The sequence below is a fragment of the Mauremys mutica genome, chromosome 1 (genome assembly GCF_020497125.1).
Source record: "Mauremys mutica isolate MM-2020 ecotype Southern chromosome 1, ASM2049712v1, whole genome shotgun sequence".
NCBI lineage: Eukaryota > Metazoa > Chordata > Testudines > Geoemydidae > Mauremys > Mauremys mutica.
Window position 1 is genome coordinate 177,277,532 of NC_059072.1, and position 23,745 is coordinate 177,301,276.

At 50.8% G+C, this 23,745-nt stretch overlaps 1 long non-coding RNA gene across 2 annotated transcripts; it reads right to left on the bottom strand.

Moving 5' to 3' along the window:
- Positions 1-363: 363 nt before the first annotated feature.
- LOC123361827 lies at positions 364-7,380 on the bottom strand. 2 transcript variants are annotated; one of them, XR_006576240.1, is made up of 5 exons: positions 7,324-7,380; positions 6,539-6,798; positions 6,303-6,430; positions 1,355-1,552; positions 364-423 (listed from the first exon to the last, which is right to left on the bottom strand). It is a non-coding gene; the product is annotated as an uncharacterized LOC123361827 (long non-coding RNA). The 2 variants fall into 2 exon arrangements; XR_006576239.1 differs by having other exon boundaries at positions 6,539-7,354.
- Between the last annotated feature and the right edge of the window lie 16,365 nt (positions 7,381-23,745).

Genomic DNA, 23,745 nt, shown 5'->3' on the forward strand with positions numbered 1-23,745 from the left:
CCCACATCCCTGTTGTGTGCTACTCCATTGACAGAGTCAAAGCACAGAGGTGGGGTAGTGGTGGCTGCCTCACCTAGAATGGCATGCTGCTCATCATAGAAGTGGCATGTCTGGGGCTCTGACCCGGAGTGGCCATTTGCCTCGCTGGTTTTTTGGTAGGCTTGCCTCAACTCCTTAAGTTTCACGTGGCACTGCTGCAGGTCCCTGTTATAGCCTCTGTCCTTCATGCCCTTTGAGATTTTTTCAAATGTTTGGGCATTTTGTCTTTTGGAATGGAGTTCTGAGAGCATGGATTCGTCTCCCCATACAGTGATCAGATCCCGTACCTCCCGTTCGATCCATGCTGGAGCTCTTTTGCGATTCTGGGACTCCATCATGGTCACCTCTGCTGATGAGATCTGCACTCACCTGCAGATCACCATGCTGGCCAAACAGAAAATGAGATTCAAAAGTTCACAGGCCTTTTCCTGTCTACCTGGCCAGTGCATCGGAGTTGAGAGTGCTGTCCAGAGCGGTCACAATTGAGCACTCTGGGATAGCTCCCAGAGACCAATACTGTCAAATTGCGACCACACTACCCCAAATTCGACCCGGCAAGGTTGATTTCAGCGCTAATCACCTTGTCGGGGGAGGAGTTCCGAAATAGATTTTAACAGCCCTTTAAGTCGAAAATAACAGTTTCATCGTGTGGATGGGTGCAGGGTTAAATCGATCTAATCCTGCTAAATTCGACCTAAACTTGTAGTGTAGACCAGGGCTAAGAGCAAGATGAAAATGACCTTCAGAAATGCAGCTGTTATAGTACAGTCTGATCCTGCTTACTTCTGATCTTGATTTGAATGAGGGAAGGTTACTTGTTTCTTTGATTTATTATTATTAACCCCTTTTCCTCTTCTAGCCAATGAGACAGAGCAACTCAGCACCAGCCAGTGTGTGTGAGCTCACATCACAGAATGGAGGGAGGGGGGCAGGATTTTCAAAACTGGGTGTCTAAGTTGGGCTCCTAAGTCCATATTTAGGCAATGGACTGATTTTCAATAGTGTTGTACACCCAGCAGCTCCCGGTGACTCCAGTACTATTTCAGAAAGCATGACTGAGCCTTAATGGAAGAAAATCTCAGAACCGCTTCCTGAAGCTAAATTGGAAACACTTTTATCATGTCTACACTAGCACTTACACCATTTTCTGAAATGGTTCAAAGAAAAAGGTTGTTGAAAACCACTTTCAGCCAAGGGTCCATTTCCTAGTGCATTCAAGGTTTAAATATCTGAAAGGCAAAAGGGGTCTTTTGCAAGCCACCTCCTCATCCCAGGCTAGCAGCTACAAGCAGACCAGACAGTAGCAAGTACTCACCAACTTGCTCTTCTTACAGTTTCCTCATAGGAAAAATTCTTCCTGTTGAGTTCAGCATTGTTCTCCACTTCATGGGTTCACATCTTTGCCAATCTCTTCAATGAGGGCTGGGATCCATCATTGACTGTCAATGGGCAACATCTATCCATACCATCACAGTGTTGGGTTGGACATTTACATGAATATTGCTAAGAACCTCTACAGTTACACGAGACAGGACAGGATAACAAAATTTGGAAGAGATATTAAAACACATGCTTCAGGGCATGAACCAAACTCTAACCCATGGAGACTAGGAAGAAAGTCCCTTCTTGACAGGAAAGGAATAACTATACACTTCAGCATTTCCTACTCCTTCCTGTGAAGCATCTGGTACTGGCCACTGTCAGGCACAGGATACTGAATTAGATGAACCTTGGGTCTCATCCAGTATGACAAGTTCCTATGTCCCTAATATTTTTGCTGGTGGTTTGGATAGGTAACCTTTTATGATCCCAAAGTACATCCCTGTTCCAAACATGGACTTCTGCCCTGCCAGTGATAGCCAAATCCTCTTCCCCGCCCCCCTCCAATACCACACCCTTTTCATTTCCACAAGCAATACAGAAAGGAGCAAACCCAGGTCAAGATGATGACAAGAACAAAGCCCTGAAGACTGCTCTTAGATAGCAGCTTTACTTTAACAGAGGAGGGATTCTTCAAAGAAATGAACTCTCTCTGTCTGTCTCTCAGGCAGGAGTCTCATGGGAGGGGAAAAAACAGTTTTCATTTTCGCAAGTTACGATATTTATGGTCCTTTTATGAGTTTTGTTTCAAAATATAAAAGTAGATGGACTTAAACCTGCTTCAAAAGAGAGAAGGGGAGAGAGAGAGAGAGAGAGAGCGCATATGAAGGGCAGGTGAGTCTGAAGCATCTCTGTCCACTTAAAAATAAGTCTCTTTGTTTTAAAATATGCCCCTTCTGCCAGTCATGAGGATAATGGCTAACCTTTATTATTACGGCCCTACCACATTCACGGCCAGGAAAAACGTGTCATGGACCGTGAAATCTGGTCTCCCACCGTGAAATCTGGTCTTTTGTGTGCTTTTACCCTATACTCTACAGATTTCACGGGGGAGACCAGCTTTTCTCAAATTGGGGTCCTGACCCAATAGGCAGTTGCAAGAGGTCACAAGGTTATTTAAAGGGAGTTGTGGTATTTCCACCCTTCTGCACTGCCTTCAGAGCTGCGGGGCTGGAGAGCGACTGCTGTTGGCTGGGTGCCCCACCACCAGAAGCACAGAAGTAAGTGTGGCAATACCATACCATGCCACCCTTACTTCTGCACTGCTGCCTTCAGAGCTGGGTGGCCGGAGAATGGTGGCTGCTGACTGAGGGTCCAGCTCTGCAGGCAGCACAGAAGTAAGGATGGCAATACCATACCATGCCATCCTTACTTCTGTGCTGCTGCTGGCGGTGGGTCTGCCTTCAGATGGGCTCCCAGCCAGCAGCTGCTACTCTCCAGCTGCCCTGCTCTGAAGGCAGTGCCGCCAGCAGCAGCAGCAGCACAAAAGTAATGGTAGCAGCACTGCAACCTGCCCTACAATAACCTTGCAACCCCCTGATAACTCCTTTTTGGGTCAGGACCCCTACAATTACAACACTGTGAAATTTCAGATTTAAATAGTTGAAATAAAGAAATTTATGATTTTTAAAATCCTATAACCATTACATTGACCGAAATGGACTGTGAATTTGGTAGGCCCCCTAGTTATTATATAGCCCCTTTCATCCCAAAGTGACTTACAAACTTTATACACCTATTACAGCCAAGTACGCCCACTTCAGGATACAGCATGGCAGCTGTTTAATAGTGCACAGCGGCACTATGGAACAGTTCAGGTCCAACTGCTCATGACTCCTGCAAAAGTGAAGGCCCTCCACTGGATTCCTGAGGGGCAACTGTCAGCTGTGCTTGCTCACATACCAAAGCCTTATGTGGGCTTTTATCCATCATGCTTGTGGAGTCTGTTCTGCCACTGAGGTTTCACCCTCTAAGGAGCCTCCTGCTTTTCATAACCTGAATCTCCCCTAACCCTTTGCACTCCTGGGCAGTATTTTCGGATCCTATTCAGAGAGTACAGTGCACGTGCCTGGCACAACAATCTCTATCCATCTGGACCCCATCACCATAAAATCTGAACTCATCCTAAGTACTTAAACTTAAGCTTGAATAGTTCATAAAGTGTGTGTGTGTCTGTCAGAGAGAGCGAGCGTATGAAGTAATTATGGAGGGAAAGTTAAATTGAAGAATGATCTTTTGCACTTATTTCTGAATGTAGTGAGGCCTATGATCATTATATCATCTGTTCACGAGTTCCATAGTCTAGGTCAGCTCCTGTGAAAGTTTTGTCCCCCATGACCCTCCCTCATTAGTTGGCAGTTTCATGGCAGCTTTTGTGAGAGGCTGTGGTCAGGAAGGGAGAGAGATCTTTGGCCAATTCAATGGAAGGCTTCAATGGAACATCAGGACAGAGTCTTTGAATTGGACTCTGGATTTAATGGGGAATCAATGCAGAGAGCAGAGCACAGGGGAGACATTAGCACAGTGATGCTAAGCAGATGGACCACTGCATTTTGGACCAGGTAGAACATATGGTTTCACTCTTAGATATGACACACTGCAATAATCAAGCCTAGAGGTCATGAATGAGTGGGTCACTGTGGTCAGGTGTGTTCCTGACAGTATGAAGTTTAATCTCCTGGCCAGTCATAGATAGAAGTGGACATTTTTTGCTACTTGACTATTTGGGCATCTAATAGTACTGAGAAATCCAAAAGGACCACAAGGCTGCAAACCAACATCCATCTGAGGGCAGATGCTGTGGCTAGTTGGGAGATGTTATAGAGGGTAAGTTCTTTTAAATGCTTCTCTCTTCCTGCCAGCATCACCCTAGTCTTGCCTTGGTTCAGTTTTATGGCTCCAGTCCCCTCTTGTGAATGGAATCATTTTCCCTCTCATGGTTACTTGTTCAGAGTCCTTGCATAAGTCTGAATCAGGTCTTAAGATTTATTGATCTAGCCTTGTCCATTGTGTGGTGCATTCTCTAATTTAATGACTATAAACCACTCAGGCATGTTGGCATGAAGGATGCTATAAAGAAGTCTAAGTGACTGATTGATTATGGAGAGTCATTGGTCTCTCCATAGTTAATGACGAGGCTAGCTTTCCATTATAAACCCAGTTTGTCTCCCAGCACATAACTTCACCAAAGGTAAACCAATCTGCCTGAAATTTTACAGGTGTGATTTATCTTTCTAGGTATTAGTGTTGTGATCTTATGCCAGGATAGAATTTTTCTGGAAGACTGAGGCAAATCAATAAACCAGACAAGGCAACTGAAAGATACAAGCATTCAAAAATGGAGGTGATATCCTTTCTGGTATTTTACATGAATACTTTCCTAACAGTGTACGGTTGATCATCATTCCTGGGCAGCTTGGCCTAGAAACTCTGAAATGTGTTTTAACCTGTTGGTTGCCTTTGACTAATTTGGAGGCAGTATGGTTGGCTGAAATTTTAGGTGTTCAAAGGGTTTTCCTTTTACATCATGGAGCCCACTGTGGACAGCTTGATGGGGGAATGGCAGTCATGGAAATACACCTGTCAGGAGAAGTGGGGGAGAGAGAGAGGTGGAGGATGTTGGTGCAGGCAGGAGCTCACAGAGGCCAGAGTGATTGTAACAGAAGGATGAATGGGAAGTGACAGAATCAGTACTGCTCCTGGGTTGAGAAAGACCTAGAGTATCTGGAATCAGACAGAGCCAAAAAAAGTGGGACTCTTCTAAGTTCTGTCTACAAAATAAGCTCCACTCATGTGAGGTGCCAAAATGAGATACTGCTCACAGTAGACTACAGATATTATAAAAGAAGTGGTGGTATCGCCTAAATGCCACCTACTCGTGGAACCAAAATAAAACAATTGTGCAGATCTGTGACCCTCCCCTTCCTTCTTGCACAATTAATGAAATGTAAACAATGCTGACATTTAAATTATCATTGCTGTGCATGTGAGTTAACACCTCTCTGAGATGACCAGGACAGTCCACATCTCGCAGACTCACATGGACACCACTGCATCCTTTACACTCAGTTCACATTTGTGAGGTTTTCTTTGCAACTACAGACTTTTCTTTTAAATGAGAACTGAGATTCTGGATAACAAGACAGCAGCTCTCAGAGAGGTCCTGATATGGTATACGGGCATTTATAGTTTATTTCCAAGCCCTGTACGTATTAACCTTGTGTTTTCCAGAAGCTCTGCCGAACATTCTTAACATTCAGAAAGGTTCTCCCTGGGTCATGACTACATATACATGTTATAGTCTCATTTTCTAACAATATATATCCAATGTGGTCTAGCTAAAAAACTTTAAAGGGATGATAAGGCAGACTATCTGAACCTCTAAAACTATTGAAAAGATTATGCTGCCTCATAAATCAGCCTCTCTCTATTAGGGCTAGATTGTGAGCATCTCTTCAAGTGTGCAAGAAGGAGGGATTGTACGATCCTTTCTCCCATAGTGCAGCCTAAACAAGGGCCACACACTATGGCATACTGCCATGCAGAGTGGAGCAGACACACAAGAGGAGCAATTTCTCACAACATTTCTACACATTCCAAAAACTCCAGTCCCCCACAACTGCTAACCTCTTAGTCTCCCACAGATGTCACTTCACAACCTTTCCATGTCCCCTCCATCAACTTCACCCTCTCCCACAGGCCCCATTCCAATCTCTCATATTTCCCAAGCAAACTCTAATCTCCATTAACCTCACCACCTCTTACTCTCACACAGAAGCTGTTCCATCACCTTTCCATGTTCTACAGACCTCCCCACAACCCCCCATCTCCCACAGAAACTGGAGAATTTCTTTATTTTCTATTATGTGAGGAGGTCAGCTCACCACTGGTGCCTCCTCATGGCCAGGCATGGTAGCTCTCCCTCCACTGGCTGTTCCGGGTCTGTGGTGTCCTATCTCTTCCTATGACTTGCCCTCTGGCCAGGTCACTTCCAAGTCTCTCCCCTTCCAGGCTTGTCCATAAACAAAAAGCAAAGGGAATCAACACAAACAAACTCTTAGCAAGAGAGGGAGGGGAATGCCTCCCTTTCAGGGTGTATCAGGATCAGGCCCTCCCTTACCTCAGGCATTTGCTATCGAGGAAGATCCTGCCTTCCTTCAGCCCTTTCTTCCGGAACTGAGGGTTGAAGGTCTGTTCTCTTCCTATGTCTGCTCACAAGTGAGTTGTTCTGCTTCTCTTTTAACTCCTTCTCCAGCCTGTGCATGCCTTGAAGGTGTGGTGTGGTGGGGCAGACTGAGCCCAGAGCAACTCCTTAACCCCCTTGTTGTCCAGTGTGGGGTTTGTAAACCCCATCACTTGCACACCCTCTCAAGATGTCACCTGGGGAGACATTCACCAGCACATAACCTGGGGGGTTGTGGCCTTCATGGCATTTAACTACATTAAGGGAGCATGATTGGTGATGAGCTTGAATGGATTTCCCAGGAGGTAATACCTTTCTTTCCTATCACGGAATAGAGCTGCTCCCAACGGGACAGTTTGCAGCTCAAATAGAGTACAGGATGTTCCTTTCCATTTGTCTCCTGGGACAGTACTGCACCTAGTCCCACTTCTGAGGCATCAATTTGTAAAACGAACTCTTTTGAGAAGTCAGGACTGAAAAAGACAAGCTCTTTACACAAGTGCTCTTTCAATTTCTTAAAGGCCTTTTTTCAGGCCTCAGACCAGTGCACCTTCTCGGGACTACTGTCCTTTCTGAGGCCTGAGAGGAGGCTGCTGTCATCAAAAACCTTGGCACAAATCAGCAGTACTAGCCTTTGGACTTACTGCTTCATGACTGGGTGTGGGTATGTTTTGAGGCCCTGGATTTGTCTATGAGGGGCTGTGTAGACGGGTTGGACTCACCCCTGCGGTGCCTCCTGCTGGTGCTTCTGGGAATTAGCTCTGTCCAGGGTTCGGAGCGCCCTCTGCAGGCTTGTGATCCACCTGTCTTCAGGCCCCCATGTCCCTCCCTGGACCCGGTGCCCTTTTACATGGGGTGCTGCCCCCTAGCAGTAACTCCTTTCTCTTAGGGTCTCCCCTCCTCAGGGAACCCTCGCCCTCTATCCCCACCTTGCCTCAGTATTGGCTACTGCCAGTCATTGTCTAGCCCCACACTCTGGGGCAGACTGCAGTATCAGCCTATTCATCACAGGCAAGGAGGGTTTGGACCTGCTGCCTTGGCCTACCCCTGGGCTGCCCTCTGCAACCCCCAGTACCAGTTGGCCCTTCGCTAGGCCGCAGCCTGGGGCTTTCTAGGCTGGAGCTCCCCAGCTCCTCAGCCTTTCCCCAGCCCTGCTTCACCCTAGGTACCTTGTCTCAGTCCCTGCAGCCAGGCCCTTCTTCCTCTTCAGGCAGAGGAAGACTGTCTTTTGCTTCTAGCTTCCCTGGCCTTCTTATAAGGCCCTTGGCTCAGTTTGGGGCGTGGCCCCAGCTGCAGCCACTTCCCCAATCAGCCCAGCCTAGAGCAGCAGCTCTCAAGCCCTGCCAGGTTGCTTTTAAACCCCTTCAGGGAAGGAGCAGAGGTTCACCCTGCTACAGGCTGGACTTGGCCCTTCTCAAAAGCATATCCCAGGTAGATGGTCTTTTTACCCAAACTTGCACTTTGATAAATTTGCCATTATCGCAGACCCCTGTAGGGAGCTGGTACAGTGTCGACTTGTGTTTGTTGTTCCTCCTTGTAGATGACGATATCACCTAAATAGTCTTTTGCATATGAGCCATGTGGTTGAAGAACCTGATCCATGAGACACTGTAATATTGCTGGGGCACCATTGAGGCCAAAGGGCATAATCCTAATTTGATAGAGGCCAAATGATGTGGCAAAGGCAGTTTTCTCCTGTACTCCAGCGTGAGTGGGATCTGCCAGTATGCCTTCGTTAAGTCTAACGTGGTGATATATCAGGCCTCACTTAGCCAGTCTAATAGCTCTTCTACTTGGGGCATGGAGTAAGCATCAAATTTGTAAACAGCATCAAACTTTCTGAAGTCTATGCAAAGCTGAATACTACTGTCCAGCTTAGGACCAATACACCTGGGCTTCGCTGCAGGATTCTTAAATGACTCCAGCTCCAACATTGCCTAGACCTCTTGCTTCATGGCATCCTGCATTTTTTTGGGAGTGGCCATGGATTCTCCTGGACAAGTTGCCCAAGTTCTGTTTGGATATGGTGGTGCATGAGATGAGTCTGCTCTGGCCAGGAGACAAACACCATTGAGAAGGTCTTTACAAGGCTTGTCACTGGGTCCCTCTGTTCCAGGTGGAAGTGTTCCCCCATCTGCAAAAGGTCAAGGTCCAGTGAGTTGAGCACTTGGAGCCCCAGTTCTGGCTCGGGGGGATAAGGCATGATAAATAAGCTCTATTGCTCATTCCATGACTTCAGAAGGTTAACATGGTAGACCTGAATAAGTTTCCTCTTGTCGGGCTGCCTGATATCATAGTTAACTGGCCCAACTTTGCATACTACTTCATATGGTCCTTGCCATTTAGCAAATAACTTGGATTCTGTACTTGGGAGTTGAAATAGTGCCTGATCACTCAACTTATATTTGTGCATATGCACCCTTTGTTGTAGGCTTGCTCCTGGGTCCATTGAGCACTCAGGAGGTTTTCTTTGGCAAAAGCCCCTAGGGTTTCAAGCCTCTCCCAGAGTTTCAGTACACATTGTATAAAAGACGGTTACTCACCTGTAGTAACTGTTGTTCTTCGAGATGTGTTGCTCCAATCCATTCCAGTTAGGTGTGCGCGCCGCGCGTGCACAGCATCTCGGAACTTTTTTCCCTTGCAACCCCGGCGGGCCGGCTGGGCGCCCCCTGGAGTGGCGCCGCTATTGCGCTAAATATATACCCCAGCCGGCCTGTCCGCTCCTCAGTTCCTTCTTGCCGGCTACTCCGACAGTGGGGAAGGAGGGCGGGTCTGGAATGGATTGGAGCAACACATCTCGAAGAACAACAGTTACTACAGGTGAGTAACCGTCTTTTCTTCTTTGAGTGATTGCTCCAATGCATTCCAGTTAGGTGATTCCCAAGCCTTACCTAGGCGGTGGGGTCGGAGTGAGACGTGGCGGAGTGTAATACCGCAGAGCCGAAGGCTGCGTCGTCTCGAGACTGCTGCACCAACGCGTAGTGGGAGGCGAAGGTGTGCACCGAAGACCAGGTGGCCGCTCGACAGATGTCCTGGATTGGGACGTTGGCCAGGAAGGCCAGAGATGAGGCGTGTGCCCTCGTCGAGTGTGCAGTGACACGGCCTGGTGGTACACGAGCCAGCTCGTAGCAGGTCCGGATACACGCAGTGACCCAGGAGGAAATCCGCTGGGAGGATATCGCATCTCCCTTCATGCGGTCAGCCACCGCGACGAACAGCTGGGGCGAACGCCGGAAGGACTTAGTCCGCTCAATGTAGAAGGCGAGCGCCCTACGGACGTCGAGCGTATGTAGCTGCTGTTCCCGAGGCGAGGCATGCGGCTTCGGGAAGAATACCGGGAGGAAGATCTCCTGATTGAGATGGAATGCTGACACCACCTTCGGGAGAAAGGCCGGATGAGGGCGCAGCTGCACCTTGTCCGTATGGAAGACCGTGTACGGCGGATCCACCGTTAGGGCGCGAAGCTCTGAAACTCGCCTCGCTGAAGTAATGGCCACGAGGAAAGCCGTTTTCCACGAGAGGTAGAGCAGGGAGCACGTGGCCAAGGGCTCGAACGGAGGACCCATCAGCTTGGTCAACACGAGGTTCAAGTCCCAGGTCGGGGCAGGGCGCCGCACCGGCGGGTACAAGCGGTCCAAGCCCTTGAGGAAACAGGAAACCATCTGGTTCGAGAAGATGGACCGACCTTCCACGGAGGGACGAAAGGCGGATACTGCTGCCAGATGGACTCTCAAGGAGGAGACCGCCAGACCTTGCTCCTTAAGGTTCCAGAGGTAGTCCAGAATGGTAGGGACCGGTACCAGGAAGGGATTAAGACCTCGGTGATCACACCAGAGAGCAAACCTCTTCCATTTCGCCAGGTAAGTGGAGCGAGTGGAAGGCTTTCTGCTCTCGAGCAGGACCTGTTGAACCGCTGCAGAGCAGTCCCTCTCCGTGTGGGTTAGCCACTCAGGTACCAAGCTGTAAGATGGAGGGACTGCAGGTTCGGATGGTGGAGTCTGCCGAAATCCTGGGTGATGAGGTCCGGCCACAACGGAAGGGGGATGGGTTCCCGAACGGAGAGCTCGAGCAGCAGGGTGTACCAGTGCTGCCTCGGCCAGGCCGGCACTACTAGAATGACGTGGGCTCTGTCCCTCCGAAGCTTCAGGAGCACTCGGTGCACGAGCGGGAACGGAGGGAAGGCGTAGAGGAGGCGATCCGTCCAGTGATAAAGGAAGGCGTCCGACAGGGAGCCTGGCGAGCGACCCTGGAACGAGCAAAACAGGTGGCACTTCCTGTTCTCCCTGGAGGCGAATAGGTCTACTTGGGGAAACCCTCACCTCCGGAAGATTGTGTGGACGACATCTGGACGGAGGGACCACTCGTGGGAGAGGAACGACCTGCTGAGATGGTCGGCCAGCGCGTTCTGCACTCCCGGAAGAAAGGATGCTTCCAGGTGAATTGAGTGGGTCACGCAGAAGTCCCACAGGAGCATCGCTTCCTTGCAGAGGGGGGAGGAGCGGGCTCCGCCTTGCTTGTTCACGTAGAACATCGCGGTGGTGTTGTCCGTGAATACTGTCACACAACAACCTTGGAGGCGGGCGCAGAAGGTGCGACAGGCCAGGCGGATGGCGCGTAGCTCGCGAACGTTGATGTGCAGGGTGAGCTCCTGGACCGACCACAGGCCCTGCGTGTGGAGATTGCCCAGGTGGACCCCCCAACCGAGCGCTGAGGCGTCCGTGGTCAAAGTAGCGGACGGCCGAGGAGGGTGAAATGGGACTCCCGCACACACGACGTCCGGGTCGAGCCACCAGCGGAGGGACTCGAGGGTCGTCCTGGTGACCGTGACCACCATGTCGATGGGGTCTCGATGAGGGCGGTACACCGACGCGAGCCAAGACTGGAACGGGCGGAGGTGGAGCCGCGCGTATGCTGTGACATACGTGCACGAAGCCATGTGGCCCAGGAGGCGGAGGCAGGAGCGCACCGTCGTGGTTGGGAAGGCGACGAGGTCCCGGATGATGGAGACCATCGTCTGGTGCCGAGCGCGAGGGAGGCAGGCTCTGGCCGTCGTGGAGTCGAGGACCGCTCCGATGAACTCCACCCGCTGCGTCGGAATCAAAGTGGACTTCTCTGTGTTGATGAGAAGACCGAGCCGCTGAAAGAGAGACAGGATCTCTGCCATGTTGCCCATGACAAGATGCCGGGACTGGCCTCGAACCAGCCAGTCGTCGAGATACGGATAAACGTGCATCTGACGACGTCGGAGGGCTGCGGCGACCACCGCCATGCATTTGGTAAACACCCTCGGGGCGGTGGACAGTCCGAACGGCAACACCGTGAACTGGTAGTGGGTGTCGTTGAGCACAAACCGAAGGTAACGACGATGTGGAGGATAGATCGCGACATGGAAGTAGGCGTCCTTCATGTCGAGGGCGGCAAACCAGTCTCCCAGATCCAGAGAGGGAATGATGGTCCCCAGAGTGACCATGCGAAACTTGGGCTTGAGCAGGTACTTGTTCAGCTCGCGAAGGTCCAGAATAGGACGTAGCCCGCCTTTCGCCTTGGGGATGAGAAAATAACGGGAGTAGAATCCCCTGCCCCTTCTGTCCTGAGGCACTGCCTCTATGGCAACCACGCTCAACAGAGTCTGGACCTCCTGTAAGAGGACTTGCTCGTGAGAGGGGTCCCTGAAGAGGGACAGGGAGGGTGGGTGGGAAGGCGGGGGCGAAACAAATTGCAGGCGGTATCCCGACTGGACTGTCTGGAGCACCCAGTTGTCCGACGTTAACCGGGACCACGCCGAAAAGAAATGGGAAAGGCGATTGTGAAACAGAGGGGAAGGATCCGGTAGGGAGAGTGATGGGCCGTCCTCGAGCGTCCCATCAAAAGGCCTGTTTGGCCCCCTGAGGGGCCTTTGAAGCGGCCTGGCCCTGGTTGCGGCGGTTGCCGGACGGTCGACGGTGATTTTGGGCCGGACGTCGGCTGTTGTAGGGCCGATACCGGGACTGGTAGGTCGGTCGGGAGGGCTGTGGTCTGAAGGGCCTACGCTGCGTCGCCGGCGTATGCATGCCCAACGTGCGTATCGCGATACGGCCGTCCTTTAAAGTTTGGATCCTAGAATCCGTCTTCTCAGAGAACAGCCCTTTAGTGTCAAAGGGGAGGTCCTGCAACGTATATTGGACCTCCGGCGGCAGGGTGGAAGACTGCAGCCAGGCAATACGCCACATCATGACCCCGGAAGCCAAAGTCCTCGCCCCCGAGTCTGCAGCGTCGAGTGCGGCCGAAATAGAGGATCTGGACGATCTTCGTCCCTCCTCCAACATGGCCGCGAACTCCTGTCGGGAGGCTGACGGCAGGAGCTCGGTAAACTTCGCCAGGGACGTCAGGATGTCAAAGACGTACCTGGCGAGGAGGACCATCTGGTTGGCAATCCTCATTTGCAGGCCTCCTGCAGAATAGACCTTTCGGCCCAGCAGGTCCATACGCTTCGCGTCCTTCGACTTGGGCGCGGAAGCCGGTTGACCGTGCCGCTCCCTGTCATTAACCGACTGGACTACCAGGGAGTCCGGGGTCGGATGCATGTACAAGTATTCATAGCCCGTGGGAGGGACAGAGTACTTTCGCTCAACCCCACGGGCTGTAGGGGGCACGGATGCTGGTGTCTGCCAGATAGTGGTGGCGTTCTTTTGCACCGTCCGTACAAACGGAAGTGCCACCCTCACCGGCGTGTCGGCCTCGACCACATTGGTGATAGGGTCCTCGTCCTCGTGTACCTCCTCTATGGGCAAGGCCATTGCCGTCGCCACCCGACGAAGGAGGTCCTGGTGAGCTCTTACGTCAATTGGCGGAGGCTCCTTAGTTGCTGCACCAGCCACCGCCTCATCAGGCGAGGACGAGGAGGACAACCCTTGGACGACCGGTTCGTCAGAGGGGTTCACCACCTGCCCGCCTGAGGGTGCGGGCTGCGACTGGTCCTGGGATTCCGACGCCCCAGCATCCGCCGCCTGTGGCGAAGGGGCCGGTCTGGAAATCGTCGCCTCTGGGGCTCTGCGCTCCGCCGTGGGGGGCCTAGGTGGAAAAGGCACCCCCTGGGCCTCGTACTGGGCCCATGGCACCCAAAAGCCCCACGGTTGTGCCCCTTGAGGATGGTCTCGTGGGGTGGGCGGCAGGAGTCCGTAGCCATGCGTGCCCGAAGCGACCGACTCGGGTCGAGAAGGCCAGGGCGGTGCCGAAGCACTCGCAGAGTGCGCTGCCGAATGGGGCAGTCCGTCCCCGGGAGGCAGAGAAGCGCGAGGTTGCTCCGGCCGGTACCGGGAAGGAGACCTGGAGTAACGTCCGCCACGGTGCCGGGAGCTCGACCGGTGCCGGGAGCCCAACTGGTGCCGGGAGCTCGACCGGTGCCGGGAGCTCGACCGGGATTGAGATCGACGGTGCCACGAACTTGCGCGCGAGTCACGGTGCCGACGCGATGGCGACCTGGATCTCGTGCGGCGTCGGGAGTACGACCGGTACCGCGATGACGAGCGGTACCGGGACTGCGACCGGCGTTTTGATGGCGACCGGTACCGCGAAGGTGAGCGGTGCCGAGATCGCGAGCGCCTGGATGGAGACCTGCCGCGGGACCGGGAACGAGACCGGGACCGGGAGCGACGTCCATGCTGCCTGTCCAGGGACGGTGGCCGGCTTCCCCGCCGACACGACAGCCCGCACCGGCGGTGCCGGGGGCCGGAGGCCTGGTGCCTCTATCAGCTGGATCAGGTCTCTTGCGGAGGCGAATGTCTCCGGCGTTGATGGTAGCCGGGGCTCAACCGCGGACGGTACCGGGGAGCGTGGCGGTGCCGGACTCGACGGGCCTTGCGGCGCCGGAGTCAAGGGTCCGGTGCACGGTTTGTGCACTGGCACCGCAGGTGCCGCCGACTGCGCAACCTTTCTTGCAGAGTCCTCAGAGCGGGCCTGCGCTACTGCTTTCGACTGCCTGTGCTTCTTCTTCGGCGAAAGCGAGCGGTGCCGCGACTGCGTAGCCGCCTTCTGTATTGGCGGCGCCGCGGAGGTGGAGTGGCTCGGTGCCGCCGGTGCGCTCTGCACCGAGGCAGTTCGCGGTGCCGGCGCAGACGGTGCCGGTGGTCGAAGCGACGCTTCCATTAAGATCTGCTTTAGACGGATGTCCCGCTCCTTTCGGGTCCGCGGTTTAAAAGTCAGGCAGATTGAACACTTGTCCGTTCTATGCCCTTCTCCCAGGCAACGGAGATAGGCGTCGTGCGGGTCTCCGATGGGCATAGGCTTCTGGCACGCCGCGCAGGGCTTAAAGCCCGGTGCCTTGGGCATGAGCCCGCACCGGGTGAGGTAAAAAGGGGGAAACCCCCCTTTTTCACCTTATCTATACTAACCAACTATCTAAACTGTAAAACTAACTACAAAAACTAACTATATATACAAGAGATGTAAACGCTAGGGATCGTGGAGAACGAAGAGCACTCCACAGTTCCAACTGGCCGTCACGGGCGGTAAGAAGGAACTGAGGAGCGGACGGGCCGGCTGGGGTATATATTTAGCGCAATAGCGGCGCCACTCCAGGGGGCGCCCAGCCGGCCCGCCGGGGTTGCTAGGGAAAAAAGTTCCGAGATGCTGTGCACGCGCGGCGCGCACACCTAACTGGAATGCATTGGAGCAATCACTCGAAGAAGAACATTCTCCATCCTAGGAGCCTGTCCTTCCCACATCTCTTGGACCAGATCAAGAATTCCCTGGGGTTTTCTCCCATATAAGAGTTCAAACAAGGAGAATCCAATAGATGATTGGGGGACTTCTCAAATAGCAAACAACAGGGGAGGGATTAGCTGACTGAAATGACAGAGGTACTCAGCAACAAACTTTTTAAACATTATTTTCAGGATCTTGTTGAACCGTTCAACCAGACCATCCATTTGTGGATGATAGACAGATATATGTAACATCTTTATTTTTGGAAGATTGCATACCTTTTCAGTAGCCAAGATGTAAAGTTGGTGCTTTGATCAGTGAGGATCTCCTTAGATACTGCTACTCTGGCAAAGACTTTTAGCAGTTCTGTGGCAATAGTCTTTGCGTTGGTGTTGCACAGCGAGGTTGTTTCAGGATAGAGGGTAACGTAATCAACTATCACTAATGTGTGTTTGTGCCCAGCTGTACTTTTTTCCAAGGATCCAATGAGGTCCATTCCGATCCTTTCAAATTGAACATTAACTATGGGGAGTGGGACCAGAGTGACTTTTGTCCCTGCCTCAGGTCCTAAGAGTTTTCACTTGGGACAGGAGCTGTAAAAATCTAGCTTCCTGGTGAATTATTGGCCCAAAAAATGATCCAAAATCCTGGCCAGGGTCTTCCCAAGACTGACATGGCCCACAGAGGGGACAGCATGAGCCAGTTGTGTGACTTCGTGCCTACGACACTATGGAACGACGAGCTGCAACCGAACTTCCTCCATCAGTTGGTCTTTCTCCAACTGGTACAGTCACTCTGCCTGGAGCTCAAACTGGGGGTACTGCTCTGCTCACTGTGGTTCTATCACTTTCCTGTTAACCACAGACAGTTTATCATTAAGTCTGGCTTAAGATTTCATCCTCTCTCCAGTACGGGGGGGCCAATATTGCTTTGTTGTTAGAAGGTCCTTCTGAAGGAGCTTCCCTGGGGCCAGGTCCCCCCTTTCCAGGGTTCAGCTCCACAGCTACACCTGCCAGCATTTCAGGTTTTGGGCTCCCATCTCCCAGCATCCCCTGAGCTACTCCATCTGGGGTGTCTGGAGTTGGTTTAAACCCTATCAATACCTTAGAGAAATACTTCCAATCCTGATCCAAGATAATGCGGTAGGTTAGTATCAAAACCAGCCCCTCTGCCAGGGACTTTGTGTTTTCCCTACAGTCAACTGCACATGTGCACTGGGATAGGGTTTAATGTGTCCATGGATACACCATAGGAAGAGTTTCTCCAGGGGACCTCAGGGTTTGGGATGACGTTGTCCTGGACTAGGGTCTTCCCACACCCAGAATTCCCCAGCCCCATTACCTCAGTTCCATTTATCTGCACAGGGACCATTGCTTTAGCTGGAGTTCACTTACAGGCATGGCTTTCTGCCATCCACCCCTGTCCACACACACCATATAGAGGCACTCACATTACCTGTGAGCTGGATGCCCACTACGGTGACCAGATAGCAAAGGTGGTAATAGGCACCTATATAGGAAAAAGCCCCAAATATCGGGATTGTCCCTATAAAACTGGGACATCTGGTCACCCTAGTGCCCACATGAAAAACAAGGCCCTGCTGCCAGCTGAGTGGCTGCTGGCCCTGAGCCTTCCCTATCTGACTTGTCAGCTCTCCCTTACTGGCTTCCCAGTGGAGGACTTCACAGGGGTTCCCAGGGTCTTTGTCCAGGCTGGGGCCTCAGAGGCTGGGATTTCCCACAACAGCCCAGTCCAGGGTTCAGCAGCTTGTTGGTCTCCTTAGAGGCTGGTACTTCTGAGTCCACCCTGTCTGATTGCTGGCTCCCCTGGTGGGCTCTCTGTTCAGTCGAGGGGCCCCTTTGGCCTCAGGCAGTTCTCGTGTGAGACAGTCAGAGCCGTCTCCACTGCTAAATAATTATCCATCAGCTAGTCTGTGTTGGCAAGGGACTCTGGCCAGTTTTTGAGCACCCAGTCCCTACAACAAGGGTGGGAAAACTACAGCCCGGGAGCCGCATCTGGCCCTTCAGATGTTTTAATCTGGCCCTTGAGCTCCAGCCAGGGAGCAGGGTCTGGGGCTTGTCCCGCTGTGGCGCTCCAGCTAGGGAAAGGGGTCGGGGGCTAGCCCCGCTCCACGTGTTCCGTGGCTCCGCGTGGTTCCTGGAAGCAGTGGTATGTCCCCCACTCTGGCTCTTACGTGTAGGGGCAGCCAGGGGGCTCAACACACTGCCCCCACCCCAAGCACTGCCCCTGCAGCTCCCATTGCCAAGGAACCATGGCCCATGGGAGCTGCATGGGTGGCACCTGCAGATGGGGCAGCGTGCAGAGCCACCTGACCACGCCTCCGCATAGGAGCCAGAGGGAGGACATGCCACCACTTCCGGGAGCTGCTTGAGGTAAGCGCCGCCCAGAGCCAGCACCCCTGAGCTCCCACCCCCCATGCCCCAACCCCAGCCCCGATCCCCCTCCAACCCTCCAAACCCCTGCATCCCAGCGCAGAGCACCCTCCTGCACTCCAAACCTCCCATCCCCAGCCTCACCCCAGAGCCCACACACCCAGACAGAGCCCTCACCCACTCACCCCCACGCCCCGAGACCCTGCCCCAGCCCAGAGCCCCCTCCCACACCCTGAACTCCTCATTTCTGGCCTCACCCCAGAGCCCACTCCCCCAGCCAGCACGCTCACCCCATCCTGCAGCCCAATCTCCAATTTCATGAGCATTCATGGCTTGCCATACAATTTCCATACCCTGATGTGGCCCTCAGGCCAAAAATTTGCCTGCCTCTGCCCTACAACCAGCTGGAAGTAAGTGGACAAACTGCTTCACCACAATAAGCTCAGCCACCTCAACTCCAGTCTAAGTCTCCAGCTTTAGTAACCTCCAACATAGGCCTCTTAATTTCTGGTCAACCACACAAGGCCGGGATCCACAGGGGTATTTCTTACCACAGAACCTCTGTTGGAAGGTTTCCTCTGTGATGTCAAAGTAGTCAAGAAAGGCCAATTTCACCTGCGTGTTGTCTTGGCCAGATACCGTGTTCAGCCCCCACAATATGCAGCCTGCATTGGTCACATCAGGAAAGGTATCAACAGGGTGGCCCACTGGTCAGGTGGCTATTGGGCTGCTGTCACCACTTGCTTAAATGTTATCAGGAAGGCCTCCAGGTTGTCCCATCTTTGAGTTTCACTGGCATAATGGGGCCACTAGACCCAGGCCTACATCTCCTGGAAGAGAAGCCCCAGGGATACCTTGAGGCTGCATCAAGACCACTCTCTGTTGGATCAGTCTTTATGGCTGTTCTTGCTATTTTGCCTCTAAAGCCTGGTCTACACTAGGCGTTTAAACCAGTTTTAGGAGCGTAAAACCGATTTAACGCCACACCCGTCCACACTGAGAGGCCATTTATATCGGTATAAAGGGCACTTTAAACCGGTTTCTGTACTCCTCCCTAACGAGAGGAGTAGCGCTAATATCGGTATTACCATATCGGATTAGGGTTAGTGTGGCCGCAGATCGACGATATTGGCCTCCGGGTGGTATCCCACAGTGCACCACTGACCGCTCTGGACAGCAATCTGAACTCAGATGCAGTGGCCAGGTAGACAGGAAAAGCCCCGCGAACTTTTGAATATTTCCTGTTTGCCCAGCATGGAGCTCCGATCAGCACGTGTGGTGATGCAGTTAAAAATCAAAATAAAGAAAGAGCTCCCGCATGGACCATGCGGATGTGATCGCAGTAAGGGCAGGCAAATCTGTTCTATCAGCGCTCCGTTACAGAAGACGAAATTCAAAATCATTTTTTAAAAATCTCCAGACAGATGCCATAGCAGGGGCTCAGCGCACTGCTGCGTGACAAGCGTAACGGAAAGCCAAAGAATCAAATGGACGCTCATGGACTGGAGGACTCAAGCTATCCCACAGTTCCTGTAGTCCCTGAAAAGTTTTTGCATTCTTGGCTGAGTTCCAAATGCTTCTAGGGTCAAACACAGTGTCCGTGGTGGGTCAGGGCATAGCTCGGCAATCTACGCACCCCTCCACCCACCCCCAGAAGTGAAAGGGAAAACAATCCTCTCTTGACTCTTTTACATGTCACCCTATCTTTACTGAATGCTGCAGATAGACACGATGCTGCAGCACTCAACACCAACATCCTTGCTCCCCCCTGCCATGGGTGGCTGATGGTGCAATAAGACTGATATCCATTGTCATCATCAGCCTATTGGCACATGGGGCAGTGCAAAAGGACTGGTAACCATGCAGACTAGCATCCGTTAGGTCGATCAAGGGTGCCTGCCCCTAATTTTTCCTGGTAGATGGTGCAATATGGCTGGTAACCATCTTCATCATAGCAACAGGGGGCTGAGCTCCATCAGCCCCCACCCTTCATGTTTAAAGAAAAGATTCAGTTGCCCCTGGACTAGGAGTGGGATGCTGGGCTCCTCTCCTACACACTGCTTAATGTCCTGTCTGGACTATCATAGCAGCTGGAGGCTGCCTTCCACTCATTTCTCACTAACAAGTCACTGTGTCATCACACAAGTGGGGGGACAATGCTATGGTAGCCCAGGAAGGCTGGGGGAAGAACAGAATGAACAGGTGGGATTGTTGCAGGAGCACCCCCTGTGAATAGCATACAGCTCATAATTTCTGCAGGATCTGACACAGAGCAGCTGTGCTCTCTGGTTATGATATACAGTGGTTCTCTAGTACACTTGCCCATATTCTAGGCAGGACTGATTCTATTTTTAGATACCAAAAAGGAAGGATTGACTCAGGGAGTCATTCCCAATTTTGGCTTTTGCGCCCCTGGCTGATCTCAGCCAGGGGCACTTATGACAGCAGCAAATGGTGCAGTGCGAAAGGACTGGTAGCCACGATCATCTTATTACCAATTTATGGTATGGTAGATGATGCAATATGGCTGGTAACCATCTCTGCTGTCATGCAAAAGCAAAAGCATGCTGCTGTGTAGCGCTGCTGAATCGCCTCTGTCAGCGGCATCTAGTACACATATGGTGACAGTCACAAAAGGCAAAACAGGCTCCATGATTGCCATGCTATGGCATCTGCCAGGGCAATCCAGGGAAAAAAGCTGCGAAATGCTTGTCTGCTGTTGCTTTCCCAGAGGAAGGAGTGACTGACGACATTTACCCAGAACCACCCGCGACAATGATTTTTGCCCCATCAGGCACTAGGATCTCAACCCGGAAATTCCAAGGGGCGGGGGAGGCTGCGGGAACTATGGGATAGCTACGGAATAGCTACCCACAGTGCAATGCTCCAGAAGTTGATGCTAGCCTTGGACCGTGGATGCACACCACCGATTTAATGTGTTTAGTGTGGCCGCGTGCACTCGATTTTATACAATCTGTTTTACAAAACCGGTTTATGCAAATTCGGAATAGTCCTGTAGTGTAGACGTACCCTTAGATAGAGAGTTAAATGAATCTGCTTTACAGCCTTAGCTAACAACCAGTTGGCTTTTAGCTCATGTGGTAGAGGCTCATGCACTAAGCTAAGGAGATCCCCCAGTTTGATCCCGCCTGCCAATGACCGGGGTCTGTCGGCATTACATATGCAGAACACAGGATCATAAAAATCTCCAAAGCAGGTGTTTCTCAAATGAAAAAGATATTTGGATTTTACTTTAGTTTCACAAGCTTTCTCTTCCCAAATTATGATTGTGAAGCATGAGACATCAAACTGCTCAAGGCATGGGCTGCAGCATTGTGAAGTACTAGGCCTCATGTGCAACTCTGTCCTGGGTGACTACTACTAGCCATGGTGCAGCAGTAAGATGCCCCTAGACACTGAGATTTTGGAGCACCCTAGATACAGTGTAATAATAAAAGCCTCCTGAGTTTTGTGATTTTGAAATACTTTGGGACTAATGCAGCTTTGGGTGCCTTCAGTTCTAGAGTACTGAGGTAAAATTGGCTACGTGAACCTCCCTGTCCTCCCCCCAATTCCAAAATGACAAAAGTCAAATCCTCCTGCATGCAGCAGGCATGTGAAGCTGTACCAGAACATCAATCCCTGTGCAAGTGGCTTCTTGCTCACTTTCACTGAAGGATTGTGGGGAGGAGGAAGCTGAGGCATTATCAGAGGGTCACAGAAAGGTAGTCTGTCTGGATAAATTTTGGATACCTATCTACTCCACTAATCTAGCGCCAGACCACTGCAGTTGGTATAAAAGCCATTCCCTCAGCAATTCTGGTTGCCCGAAACAGTCTTTGTGTATCTCTCCTCTTTATCTCTGTTTAAATTCTCATCTTAAAACCTGACTTTTCTACCCTGCCTCCAGACCTCTTCATTTCTCTCCCTCTTGCTTATTGGCCTTATGACTGAATGCTTTAATATTTTCACCATGCAAGGCCTTTATGTCACTGTTTCATGTAATTTATACCTGTGAGCTGGAGCCTTTCCCAACCTGCTCTCAAACACAGTACACACAATGTGTAGAGTCCAAAATCACCCCCTTCCTGTTTGGGGGTTTGGCTTTATTAATAAAGATACCAGCAATAAGAAAACAAAGTTCAGCTGTTTCTCAGGTTTCTCCCTCATGACTGCTCAGCCCACATCCTAGATTGTCTCCCCAGACAGCCATTTCCATTCCCCTTTTATACAAGTGCAGTAATAAGCCACCTACCTCAATGAGTCAGCAAAACCCACTTAATCCTTTCCCAGAAGGGTCAAAATTTGCTAACAGGGTGGAGCGTTTCAGGCTTGTTATACGATCATATACTGTCCTCTGTCTTGAATAATTTAATTCTGCAGCAGCCCTGGGATTCAGTTTAAATGAAAAATGTAATCTGAATTTACTGCAAAGAAACAAAATAAGTAAAATCTGTTCCTTTTTTTATTTCCCTCCTTCTGTTATTGTTTAATCGCCTGATTTTGAGAACCCCTTTCCCTCATAGATCACTGACCCTCTAGTGATTAACCTTGTCTTGGATCCTTACTTCTAACAGATCCAGAAGTCTAATCAATGAGGGATAGTTGAGTGAAATGGTTCTAAGCTTATACTGAATTTAAAAAAAAGACAGACACATTTTATCATTCATTATTATGTAGATGACACTGCTGATGTGCATGGCACCACACAGACAAGTAGGAAGATAAAGTCCATGCCCTGTGTTGCTTACAATCCATATTAGGGAGTTACCATACTGGGAAGTGATAAAATCATAACAACATCTCTCTCTCAAAAGGGAGACGAGATGAAAAGACACAGAAAGAGAAAACTATTTTTGAGGGAAGACTAGTACACCAATGACAGGTTTCTACCTGGGTTTCTGCTTATATTTAGTTTTAGGAATGCTGTTGCGGAGGTGTCTGGTGTTTCAAAATATAATCTAAATATGAGAGGGAGCAGATAATTTCAGAGTGGAGATCAGTGATGGAAGCTGGCTAAAGGTATTTTGAGATAAGATTTGAGGGAGAAATGGGAAATTTGGCTGGTGATATATTATATTATTCAGCCAAATAGTAAGTGTCTTCATGTGTCAGAGACTTACAGTGATGTACAATCCACACAAATAACTCCTACAGTGGTGTCTAGATGAGATGTCTTGTCACATGGGACGTCATAGGATTCAGCACACCATGGCAGGGATTCGAACCAGGGTCTTTGAAGTAAATGAACATAGAGCATGCTGACTTTAACCCAGAGGCTGATTAAAATTGCCATCTCTTGAAAATAAATGTGAAATTACCACAGAGTTATCATTCAACAGAAACAAGATTTTCTCTTTGAGCTGTAGTCTTTGCATGTTGTATTTCAGCATGTATTAGTCACCCATTTGTTTATTACCAGAGATTGGTATGAGTACCACCCTTTTATTTAAGGCAATAATGCTGAAAAAAAATAAAAGACACAGTCGGACTGCAGACATAACAGACAGGGACCAGCTGAACTGCATACATGCATGAGCCAAATTGAACTCAGGACCTGTCCTCCAAAATAGAGCTTTACCTTTTGAATGAGATCAGAATATCCATTATTAAGACTACTAAGCAGCCAGCAGTATTAAGTATTTTTCCTCTTGTAGACCTCAAGCAACTAGCAGGAGACATAATCATATTGGATTGTGTCTAATTCCATCCAGTTGTGAGCAGTGGTATTACACAGACAGATCCATGAGTGTATTAAACTTCTAACAAGGAGGATGCATTCTTAGAACATAAGAACAGCCATACTGGGTCAGAACAAAGGTCCATCTAGCCCAGTATCCTGTCATCCGACAGTGGCCAATACCAGGTGCCCCAGAGGGAATGACCAGAACAGGTACTCATCAAATGATCCAACCCCTGTCGCCCATTCCTAGCTTCTGGCAAACAGAGGCTAGGGACACCATCCCTGTCCATCCTGGCTAATAGCGACTGATGGACCTATCCTCCATGAATTTATCTAGTTCTTTCCTTGTTACTATATAGGTTATGTTAGCTCTACTATATACATGT